The 12,330-nt window shown below is 29.9% G+C and overlaps 1 protein-coding gene across 8 annotated transcripts in view; it reads right to left on the bottom strand.

Annotated features, from left to right (window-relative positions):
• Nucleotides 1-11,631, bottom strand: part of LOC137658674 (transcription factor GATA-4-like) — a 377,255-nt gene extending 365,624 nt beyond the window's left edge. For 5 of the 8 annotated variants that reach the window (XM_068393628.1, XM_068393633.1, XM_068393635.1 and 2 more), the window contains exon 1: nt 11,394-11,628. The gene's annotated coding sequence lies outside the window, so the exon portion shown is untranslated. Of the gene's footprint in view, nt 1-11,393 lie in introns of all 8 variants that reach the window. The other 3 variants (XM_068393630.1, XM_068393634.1, XM_068393631.1) reach the window with 3 other exon arrangements.
• Nucleotides 11,632-12,330: the final 699 nt, after the last annotated feature.

Genomic DNA, 12,330 nt, shown 5'->3' with positions numbered 1-12,330 from the left:
ACATACATACACACACATATAGATATATATATATATATATATATATATATATATATATATATATACATAGGCATACTTGTTTGTTACGTATAGATTTGACTTTCATATTTCAAAATATTGAGCCACAAATATTTTCAAACATCAAATTCACCCTGCCTGAATAACAAGAAAATGCTTCTGCGCGGGCCAGCGGTCGAACCTATGCCACATATTCTATATGCTACACATATTCTATTCCAATTTAATCCCAACAGGTTACCTAATATATGTGTATATATATATATATATATATATATATATATATATATATATATATATATATATATATATATATATATATATGTGTGTGTGTGTGTGTGTGTGTGTGTGTGTGTAAATAATTCTCATAGCTTAGTTCTTGTGTTTACCTAGTGCCATTCACTTCTATTCCTTTAATACTAGCTGTAAAGAACCAATGATAATCGCGAATGACAACAACTGGGTCTTGTAGAGAAATCGCCGAAGTCCCTTCAGTCAGAAAGAGAATAATGCCAAGAAACATTATCAAAAGTATTATCAACTCGAACATTTTGTTTAAAGATAAATTTTAACTTTCCGTCTATTTAGCAATAATATACAAAAGGCTAAGCGTCATATAGGACTATCCTTATATTGAAAACATCATTTGATATTCATTGCAGTATACGCTTATCCTTATAGTGAAGATATTCATTATTTCGTCAGAAAAGGATCATAGTTTCGGGCAAGAAGGAGCAAAGAGCCTTTGGGGACCTATGCAGTGAATTTTGTACTTTGTATTTTGTATATTTATAAGGAAAAGGATAGCTGAAATTAGGAAGCTTGAAATTTGCTATAGTTTCCATTCTAAAAAAAAAAAATACATTGGCACTACAAACATTATTATCAATATTAATATCAATGATAATATTAATAACAATAAGTATACTAAGAACACCCTTTTTACGGTACCTACGATAATCAAAATAACTCTCTTTGTTAATTACCATAACATACATCTTCTAATCTTGTTGGTCTACAAGAGACAAAAATGCGCAAAATATCATCTATTTGGTTTATTCAGCTAAAAGTCTTTCTAGACAATAGCCCATGCTTCTATTCGTAAATAGTTTACTTAAATTTAATGATTTCTTCCGAACTGCAAGTAAGACAGCGTGGCCTATAATAACAACACTAAAACTTTGAAAAGTAAATTATTAGCATTCATAATGAACTTGGTTTAAAAAATTTTGTAATTTTCATGTTACAATATTGAATATTTTGAAGAATTTTTTTTTAACTGTAACAAGATAACTAAAATTAGGGGGGAAAAGGAAGAAATCAACATCGAAGAAGAAACCAGAAAATAATCTCCGGGTCCTAAACAATTGGATTCTTATAAATGTCAATAGCATAATTATAATAATGATAATATAATAATAATAATAATAATAATAATAATAATAATAATAATAATAATAATAATAATAATAATAATAAGGATTCTTAACATTCAAACTTAGAAAATATAAGAGCTACGAGTCCCAACTAAATAAAATATGGCAGATCTGCAGGAAGCTGCCAGATTAATAAAAGAAAGTGCGCTTTATATACTTGGCGTCGTAAGCGCTACATTACGAGTTTATTTAGCGCCCTCCTGCAGTAGCGCAAATAGCTCCCCTGCTGGGACAAAGTAATAATGGTCACCTCTTTATAAATGTATAGACTTAGTTAGATTTACTTTATTTAGATTCAAAGAAGATGTTCAAAATTCTGTATTACAATATAACAGATTGTTCTTAAGAAAGGTCATTATTATTATTATTATCATTATTAATATTATTATTATTATTATTATTATAATAAAAATAATAATAATAATAATAATAATAATAATAATTATTATTATTATTTTTATTATTATTATTACTATCATTATTATTATTATCATTATTATTACTATCATTATTATTATTATTATTATTATTATTATTTTCATTATTAGCTAAGTTACAACCCTAGTTGGAAAATCAGGTGCTACAAGCCCACGGGCTCTAACAGGGAAAATAGCCCAGTGAAGAAATGAAATGAATAAATAAATGAACAAACTACAAGAGAGTAATAAACAATATAAAATATTCTAAGAACAGTAACAACATCAAAATATACCTTCCATGTATATAGCCTACTATAAAGATAGATTTATGTCAGCCTGTTCAACATAAAGACCTTCGCTGCAACTTTGAAGTTTTTATTTTAGGTTTTACATTTCCCACATTTTTGTCAAACTTACTTTCTGTAAATCACATTTTAGAGAATTTTTGGTCAAGTACACGAATGTTGTCCCGCTAGAATTTTTGTCCAGACTATTTCTGTAAGGAAAAATTATGTATCGACGGGTAGCCCATTGTAAACCCGACTGGTTGAAGTACCAGTTTGTAATGTCAAATTTATTAATTTCCTTAAAGGCTCTGTATTCTAATGTTTCTCATTGGGAAATGGATTTCATATGATACTAAGCCACACTTATAATTTCACAATTCAAAGTTAAGCAGAGATCTAAGATAGATAGATGAGACAAATATACAGATATGTAATAACGAAAATAGCAAGCTGAATCTTTTCCCTTACTATTTCAATAATAATAGTAACAGCAGCAGAAACAACAACAACAACAACAATAATAATAATAATAATAATAATAATAATAATAATAATAATAATAATGATGATAATAATAATGATGATGAAGTAAGAAAATAGCAAACTCGATGTTATGAACATTGAATTTTTTTCCATTATCGTTTTATTAATAATAACAATCATAATAATAACAAAACTAATATATAAAATCTTCAGTATTCAAGACAATTGTAAAGGTTATTACGGAGTAAACATGTTGCATACAGTATACCATACTTACAAATAGCGGAAAAATAATAATGAATATATCTATATAAGCGGCCATTAGCAACACACTATGAATGCCATATAACATGAATGGACAGTTTTCCCTTTGTTATTTGACGTCAATTTGGGTAGAGGCTACAATGGCTTCTACTAATGAAGGATTCTTACTGAAATTTTACCGATATTTAGTGTTTTATTACAACAGCTACTAGTATTCGTTAAGGCAAGTTTCCTATACATGACATCGTTATATACTAAAATAAGACAAATGAAGGAAAAGGTGTCTGATTTCAGTTCCAATATCTTCAGAAAATACGCTCACCAGAACGTCAGTCGGGCAAGCCCAACTCCCAACTTGGTGCCCAACCACAGCAGTGGCCTCCCCAGTATAAAAGTTAAACCCAAAGTCCCGGGCTGGGATCGATCTGCTGTCATGCGAATACTAGGTAAACGCGTTACCGTTGTACCGGCCATGAGGCTAAAAGAATGAATACCCATTAAAATTAGAACCTAGGAGCCCGGGTTAGTAAAAGGCCTGCAATGATCAGATAATTATTTACAAAATTTAGGTTAAAAATTATGAGGAAATTTAAGATACGTCATTGTGGAACTGAATTTTCAATGATATAGGACAAAAATACCATAAAACAAGAAAAGGGAACGAAAGGATATAAAACTATGAGCTCAGCCATTAGTACATTACATACCAGAATCTTTAATGAAACATTCTGTAAAAATTAAAGAGAAAAATTAAGCTGAAACTAATACTGAACTCCATTAAATTTATATGTTTTCTTTCAGTTTGTTTCCGTGGCCTTGTATTTCAGTAAAAGAATAGTGAAATATAATGAAGGAGTATTTATGAAAGTTATGAAAATATTAATAAACTGACTGATCTCTCCTACACGATTTATGATCTTTGATTATGGATTTTTTTTATCATAATCCATTTATCTATCATCTTGCGATGCTATTTTTATTTCTCCATAGGAAACTCAATTTGCAATAGATTCCAGCGGATTTTAAAGAGTCTATAATACATTTTGAGATGAGTCCATTTTCGGGTACTTTCTCAAGGCATCAGCTGGTTATGACAAATCATAAAATAATTGTCTTTACGAATCCATTCGTAAATCTTGGTTAATTTTTTTTTCTAATTTTACATTTATTCATTTATTTATTTATTAATTCATTTATATATATTTTTTTAACAAAATTTTGCTTACAAATTTCTCTTTAAAAATTTTGCTTACCATTTTTTGTTCTTAAAATTTTGCGGACTGCGTAATGCCTCTAGAATAATACATCCCCTTTCATAAATTTACGGAAATAAAAAAAAAATTGTAATTACATACACGAACGCTAATTTTCACGCCTAACTTTGATTGTCAAGATTCAACGAAATTTGCATGCGAGTTGCTTTTGAAGCAAACAGTTCTTCCATAGTAATATTGCGGCCAACAAAACAAAACGTATCTTTCCTCAAATTCACAGATATTTGACTTCTGTAAGGAACCATTTCTTTAACCAACGTAAACTTTTATGCAAACAAAAAAATTATTATATCTGTTCGTATTTGGTTTAATTTTACTCTAAAAATCCTTACTGCGAAGCTTAAAAATCTATATGAAAAAAACAGTCTTATACTTTACGGTCCAAACCATCTGTTGTTCCATTTCCGTTTTAAAAGTAAACAAGACGATGATCATATTTGCCTGCAGTCCTAATATTTCCCTCCTGGCCTTTACCGCCAATATTCAATAGTATTTTTTAAATTTAGGTAATAGATGATCCGTTGCCAATATTAATATAAATAATATGACTGAGTTTTATAAAAAAAAAAAAAATAAAAGAAAGCATTTCTTAAAATTCATAATGACTGTGGAATAAAATATGAAAGGTAATATAAGCGAATAACAACACAAATGCATGGAATAGGTGATACGCCTCAACCTTCACTATAGCTAATTGATAGTTGAATAGTATTGAAATAACAAATATGTAAACAGAATATATATATATAAATATATATATATATATATATATATATATATATATATATATATATATATATATATATATATACACATGATAATTTTGCACATTTAGAGGGGTTTTTCATATTCATATAAGCCATATAATATACAACTGAATAATATCTGGATTCTCTCTACCTCGAGATCAGAGGCCCAAGGGGGAATCAAATAAAAAAGAAAATAGTTTCTGGTTGGTCGGGGATTCGAACCCGGGCCTAAGAAACTAAGGTTCCATTGACGTGGTGGCTGAGTTGCTAAGTCAATAGAACCTCAGTTTCTTTGGCCCTGGTTCGATTTCCCGGCTGACCAGAAGCTATTATTTTTTAATTGATTCCCTCTTGGGTCTCTGATCTCTAGGTAGAGAGAATCCAGATATTATGAGGTGTATATTATATGGCTTATATATATATATATATATATATATATATATATATATATATATATATATATATACATATATATATATATATATACATATATACACACACAGACACACACAGACACACGCACACACAAATTTATATATATATAAATATATATATATATATATATATATATATATATATATATATACTTATTAAATACACATATATTTAAGTTAACTGGTATATAAATAATAACGAAATAACAGGTATGTATATAAGTAAAATGTATATATACAGTGTATATATATATATATATATATATATATACAGTATAGATAACAGATATATACAATTATAATAGTAAATAAATAATAATCTAGATATATGCATAAATAAATTAAGATTTCAGTGTTAATCAGAATCTAGATATAGGACATACACTTCTGTATGAATAAAAAAGATACTTGAAAGTTCCATCAAAATAAAAATACAATTAAATCTGGCATGTGGACGGATTAAAGATACGTAACACAGACTGGAAATTAAAACTCTTAATGAGTTCCGCAGTAATTACTGAATTATTCATCACATTACATTTTAAATTAGGCTTCTACAATACATTTGAGAATTCTTTTATAGAACTCTAATTAGGTTGCTGGCTCCGCTTAAAGTTTAAAGCAGAAATTTCTATTCGCTTTCGAGCGTGTTTGATAACTCAGAGCTCAGTGGATTATAAATCGTGGATTAATGAGCGTGTTCCAAAAAGTGAAGTCTATAAAATGCTTAGAAGTATGTAACTTAAATCTGCTATGAAGGGCAAGCAGAGTGTTTTAATGCAAGCTTTTGTATTATCAAGAAAACCAATATTTACCAGAGTTTCTTTTATATTTACTTAAATGTACACTTTACAAGCGTTTCGAGTCTCACGGAAGCAAATAGTTACCAGAACTTCATTTATATTTACTTAAATAAATAACTTCGGTGCTCTGTGTCTATCATATTTAATTACTTCAATGTATATTTTCTGAGTCAGTGTCCCACTAACTTCTCTTTGATTTCGCAGTACGATAAGCAGTACCACGGAAGTAAATTTTAAAGCATTTCTTTTATAATTAATTACTTTGATGTATATTTTCGGCATTAGTGATTCTCTTAATTTTCTTCACTTTTAAAGCGTCGCTTGTAACTTATTTCCTTTCCTCACTATGCTATTTTCCCTGGTGGAGCCCTTGGACTTATAGCATACTGCTTTTCCAAGTATGGTTGTAGCTTAGCTAATAAAAATAAAATAATAATAATAATAATAATAATAATAATAATATTAATAATGATAATTTTGTTTCTGCAATGACACAGATTATCAAATACTATCCCGTTTGAAAAAAAAAATTATTACTAATCTTGTAAACTGAGTAAATATCATTGAAAATCAAAAGTTTTAGGTAGCATGCTTTTGGTAAACGCATTCCTATTATCCTTATTATTACCAACCAAGCTACAACCTTAGTTGGGAAAGAAAGATGCTATAAACCCAAGGGCTCCAACAAGGAAAAAGAGCCCAGCGAGGAAAGGAAATAAAAAGAAAACTATATGAGAAGTAAACACTAGTGGAATATTTTAAGAATAGTAACAACATTTAAAAAGATCTTTCATTTATAAAATATAAAAAGAGACGTATGTCAACCTGTACAACATTAAAACATTTGCGGCAAGTTTGAACTTTTGAAGTTTTACTGAACTACTTTAAATTTGTTATTGACGATGGCACAAGATCTGTGCTAATCTTCGTTTCAATCGTTGCCTATAGGTTGTTATCATTATCACCATCACTCTCCCAATCATCAAATAATATTATTTTTACACTGAAATAGATCAAATGTTTACATGTCTCTCCCTTTCCGAATTATATAGTTTTCCCTGTTCCCAAAGACAATTATTCTTTGCGTAGCCTCAGTGTTTCATTTCTACATTGCACAATGTATTCCCAGTACCCAAATAAAATAACACTTGGAGCTATCAAAAATGTACCAGCGATAGAAGTCTGGCGATTGGATATATTTCATAAGAAGAGAGATCATAATATACACTTGACCATCGCTGTCAGCGATATTTTCGGTGAACTACGTAAAAAATGAGAAAAATAGTTCCATTTTTCACGTAAATACAATTAAAACTATTATTTCGCAGTATTCAAGTTTCATGTAAGAAATATTCCAAGAAAACTCACATTAGCTACACGAGGACTTAATTCGCGGACGTTACCTATTATAGATTAATATATTCCACAAAAATTACTTCAATTAAAAAAAAAAAAAAAAAAACCGGTGATCAAACATACATTAAAATAGAATTTAGGATCAAATGGGGATCAATGATAAATCCTCAATACTTGAATAAAATTTGAGATCAAATAACCATACATAAAACGCAAGATTCATTAAAATATCAATAATACATATATCTCTTACAACTCCCCGATAAGGGCCTTATATATATATATATATATATATATATATATATATATATATATATATATATATATATATATATATATATATGTATATATGTATATATATACACACATATATATATGTATATATATACATATATATATATATATATATATATATATATATATATATATATATATATAAAAATTACATAGATGTGTAATATATAATTATATTGATGTGTGTGTATGTATGTATGTATATATATATATATATATATATATATATATATATATATATATATATATATATAATATTGTATATTGATAAAATTATATTACCTTGTCAAAAATCGTGAGCAGTAAGCTTTATTCGCATCGTCAAATGGCAAATTATAACTAGGAGCTAATCTGGATCTTTTCAAAGCTCTCCATTCTCCTTATCAATTCCAAAATTAACTGAAAAATAGCAATGCAGATTTACTCCATTGAGGTAAGAGTACACACAATAATGATCGTAATATTAGTAATACTACTTAAAGGTCCACTTCTGTCCAATATTATTTTTCCGTACATATAAAAATTCTGATTAAACACATCTTCCTAGACATGACCATTCTGTTCGTAATACTAGGTATGCAGTTAATTCTAATAGACAGGCCTTCTCCATCATGAGGCTCAATACTAAAGTTTTATTCCAGCTGTGGAATGATATTCCTAATCAAGCAGTTGAATCGGTGAAACTTCAGAAGTTCCAACATCAGCGAATGTTTTTATGATGAACCAGCACAAGTCTCTCATTATAGTATAAAATTATTTCTCTTTCTCATTGGGCTATTATCCGTTAAGCTATGTGGGCTTTCTGCATACCGCTTTTCAACTAGAATTGAAGCCTATATGATGATGATGATAATAATAATAATAATAATAATAATAATAATAATAATAATAATAATAAAATAAAGCATTGATAACAAGTTTTATTGATGACCAAAATAATTTATAATTCAATTATTGATTGATGAAAAGATCTTTTGATTGGAAAGGGAATAATGGTTAAGGCAGTCCAATGAGCCATTAACGAGACAAACTTGTCTAAAATAAAAAAAAATAAAAGGTGTGTGTAATTAAATTTAGCAGGCGGTCGTTATCGTGTTTACTAAAGAAAATACGCTCCAATCAATCAAACGTATTACGGTTTTCTTGGAATTAAACGTAATTGATCGTCTTTCGCTATCGATAGATCTTTGAAATAACTTAAATCTTTTATATATCTTTATATATATTTATATATATGTAAATATATATATATATATATATATATATATATATATATATATATATATATATATATATATATATATAAACACACACACACACACACATATATATATATATATATATATATATATATATATAAACACACACACATATATATATATACATATATATATATATATATATATATATATATATATATATATATATATGTGTGTGTGTGTGTGTGTGTGTGTACATATTAACAGCTCTCAGCTACATTAATACATTATAAAAATATGGCGGCAACATTAACCTGACAATAAGTTCTATTTATTGCTTAAGATCATGTTATATGATCAACGATAGGCATCAATTCAGATGGATTTTTTTACATCGTTAACAAATCCTTTGATAATGAAAATAATGATGATCAAGACAAGGACAATATTAATGATATTAATACCACTGGCGATAACAAAAACCACAATAAAGCTGCTTATAACTAATTCCAGTGCTTTTTTATTCTAATTTTCTATATTAAACATTCTTACATGGACAACTTCAACCCGGAAAACCTCCGTCGCCTTGGAATCAGCTCAAATACTACTACTACTAATACAGCTACTGCTATTACTACTACTACTACTGCTGCTGCTACTATTACTAATATCGACTCCGTTTCCAGTGACTGACAAATCTTGTATTTCATGGAAATAACTTCAAACATTCCAGAAATGAGCTAATCTATAGACCCCGTACAGCAATAATAATAATAATAATAATAATAATAATAATAATAATAATAATAATAATAATAATAATAATAATAATATCTATCCATAACCCGCTTCCGGTGTCTAACAAATTGAAGAAATGAGCTAATGTAGTGACCCCGTCCTCCTTTGGATATATAATCCAGCCAACTATGGATAATATAATGTATTGCAGCACGTTCATTATGTTTATAATATCTCTAATTCGTCACTATCAATATCTTAATGAAAATTAATTACCAATTAATTCATACGATTAAATACCGGAGTATTTGTATCGGTGGTCCCACATTTTTTTTTTTAGTGAAAATAAAGAAACCTTAATACACTACTTTGCAATCATGTATCCGCATTTGTATTTTCATACAGTTGCCCATATTTTTCATTGTGTTATATGAGATAACACTATCGTCGTCGTATTCTGTATTATGAACGATTTGAGTCTCTTTTGATATTTTCTTCATTACGTGCTTCGTCCTAATCTCATTATTTTCACTATCATAATCACATTCAACATGATTATTCACAAACATATGGTGTAAGCAGCTGTTATTCAAATGATCAGTTTATGACTTGAAAGTTCCCATAAGTTCTTATCTATTAGTTAATACACTATGATTACCCATGCACGATCAGCTGTATTGCTATCACCTAGTAACGAATGGGATCATTGAAGCCATCTATCAAAATGAATGATGGCCATACTTGAAGAAATTCCTTTGTTTACAGGAAACCATTGTGCCTGTACCCGCTGAGTTCGCATAATACGATCTATATGCCACGGGCTACTTCGTAGTAAAAAAAGGAAAAAAAAAGAACGCTTCTTATGAATAGTACCTGGCAATAACCAGGGCCCCTCCTCAACTGCTTTTCAGTTTGTTAGCAATTAATCAAAGTAGGTTTCACTAGGCCACTTTTTTTTGTGTGTGTGTGACGTTATTCGCTTTATATTTGATGGGCTACTTCGTCGTAAAAAATACGACTTAAAAAACCTCATGAATATTAGCCTACCTGTCAATATCCCTCCAACTACTTTTTAGTATGTTGGCATTTAATCATCAAGCCATATTTTCCTGATATCAATACGCTCAATGTTTGACGAAAAACTTCTTATTAAAAAGATAATAAACAACTCTTCTTACTTATGAATATTAGCTGTTAGTATTTAATCAAGGTAAGATTCCCCAGGCCACTTTTCCTCAAGTCACTACGCTCTATGTTTAACGGACTCCTTCGTATTATAAAAACATTAAAAAAAAACAGATCTTATCAATATTAGCTGTCAAAAACCCTCCAACTTCTTTTCAGTTTCTCGGCATTAAAACAAAGTAGGATTCGCCAGGTCACTTTCTTCCTGAAAGCGCCGGACTGATAGGCTATCGCAGATAGAACGATAACGCCAAGGACATTCCAACTCAACATATTCTGCGCTATTTTTATTTGGTCCCTTCCCTAGGATACTGACCATGAATTTTAGCCCAGACAGTTCCGGTCCATTTCCAAATATGGAAGCACTTAAGGTAATCGGCAAGGGAGGCATAAACCCTAAGGAGCCCAATCGGTGACAAACCGTTCAAAACAAAATAAATAGAAAGTACTCTACCGATCATCGGCGACGAAACGACGATAGAGGTTGCCGCAGTTCCAGCGTCTGAAGAGATTGCTGTGTGTTCTTATTTTGTTATTTTTAGGCAAAGCACTTGGATGGCAATCCAAAACTCTAGGTATGGCAAGTCAAAAACAAACACTGTAGGTTCACCAACACTCACCAACACTGAGGGGAGAACGCGAAGCTGATAAACACTACTATACCGTCCTCAAGATGAACTGCGGCCAAATTGCTCCTTATCCGAGTTACAACTGATTATCAGCCCCGCCCATCATCCTCCCCCCTACAAAATAGCAACATATGGCAGTCTTCCCTGATATCCTTTCTTCTGATTGGTTCGACGAATCGTAAACAGACTCTCCTGCTGTGAGTATTGTATATAGCCACGCCTTTGGGAGGATCCTTCTTGAGTAACGACCAATCACCGTTGGCGTCACCACCCACAGCCTGTGATGAATGTTTGTGTTGACGAATGACGTGTCTAATTGATGTTTAGTGGTATTTTAGTGGGCGAGGAAAGTCATTGTCTGGATCTTGCGTGTTTGTTTATCGTGCGTAAGATCCAGCGTGGTTATTAAGGCTGGACTCACTGTTTCGAGCGATTATCTGGACCATTATCTAGCTATGTGTGGTGTAAATTATCAAGAATATCAGACTTTTGTGGTGTAATTATCAGATTTTTAGACTTATGTGTCACAATTATCTGATCATTAGACTTCACATGAAGTGTAAGACATTCAATGGGGCATATCAAATTCAAAATACAATCACTGTAAAACACAATACTGTAACCCAATCTTGTATGGAGCCCAGCAGGTATTACTTCGATAACTGCAAAACCAATATGAAGCGAAATGCGATCCAGATAAATCTAATCTTTGTATCAAAAAGTATTAATTCTTTTTCCGCTTACATCACATCAATTTGTAAC

This window comes from Palaemon carinicauda, chromosome 19, assembly GCF_036898095.1.
Source record: "Palaemon carinicauda isolate YSFRI2023 chromosome 19, ASM3689809v2, whole genome shotgun sequence".
Lineage (NCBI taxonomy): Eukaryota > Metazoa > Arthropoda > Malacostraca > Decapoda > Palaemonidae > Palaemon > Palaemon carinicauda.
Note: the sequence above shows the minus strand (reverse complement) of the source record. Positions and strands in the feature narration are given on the sequence as shown.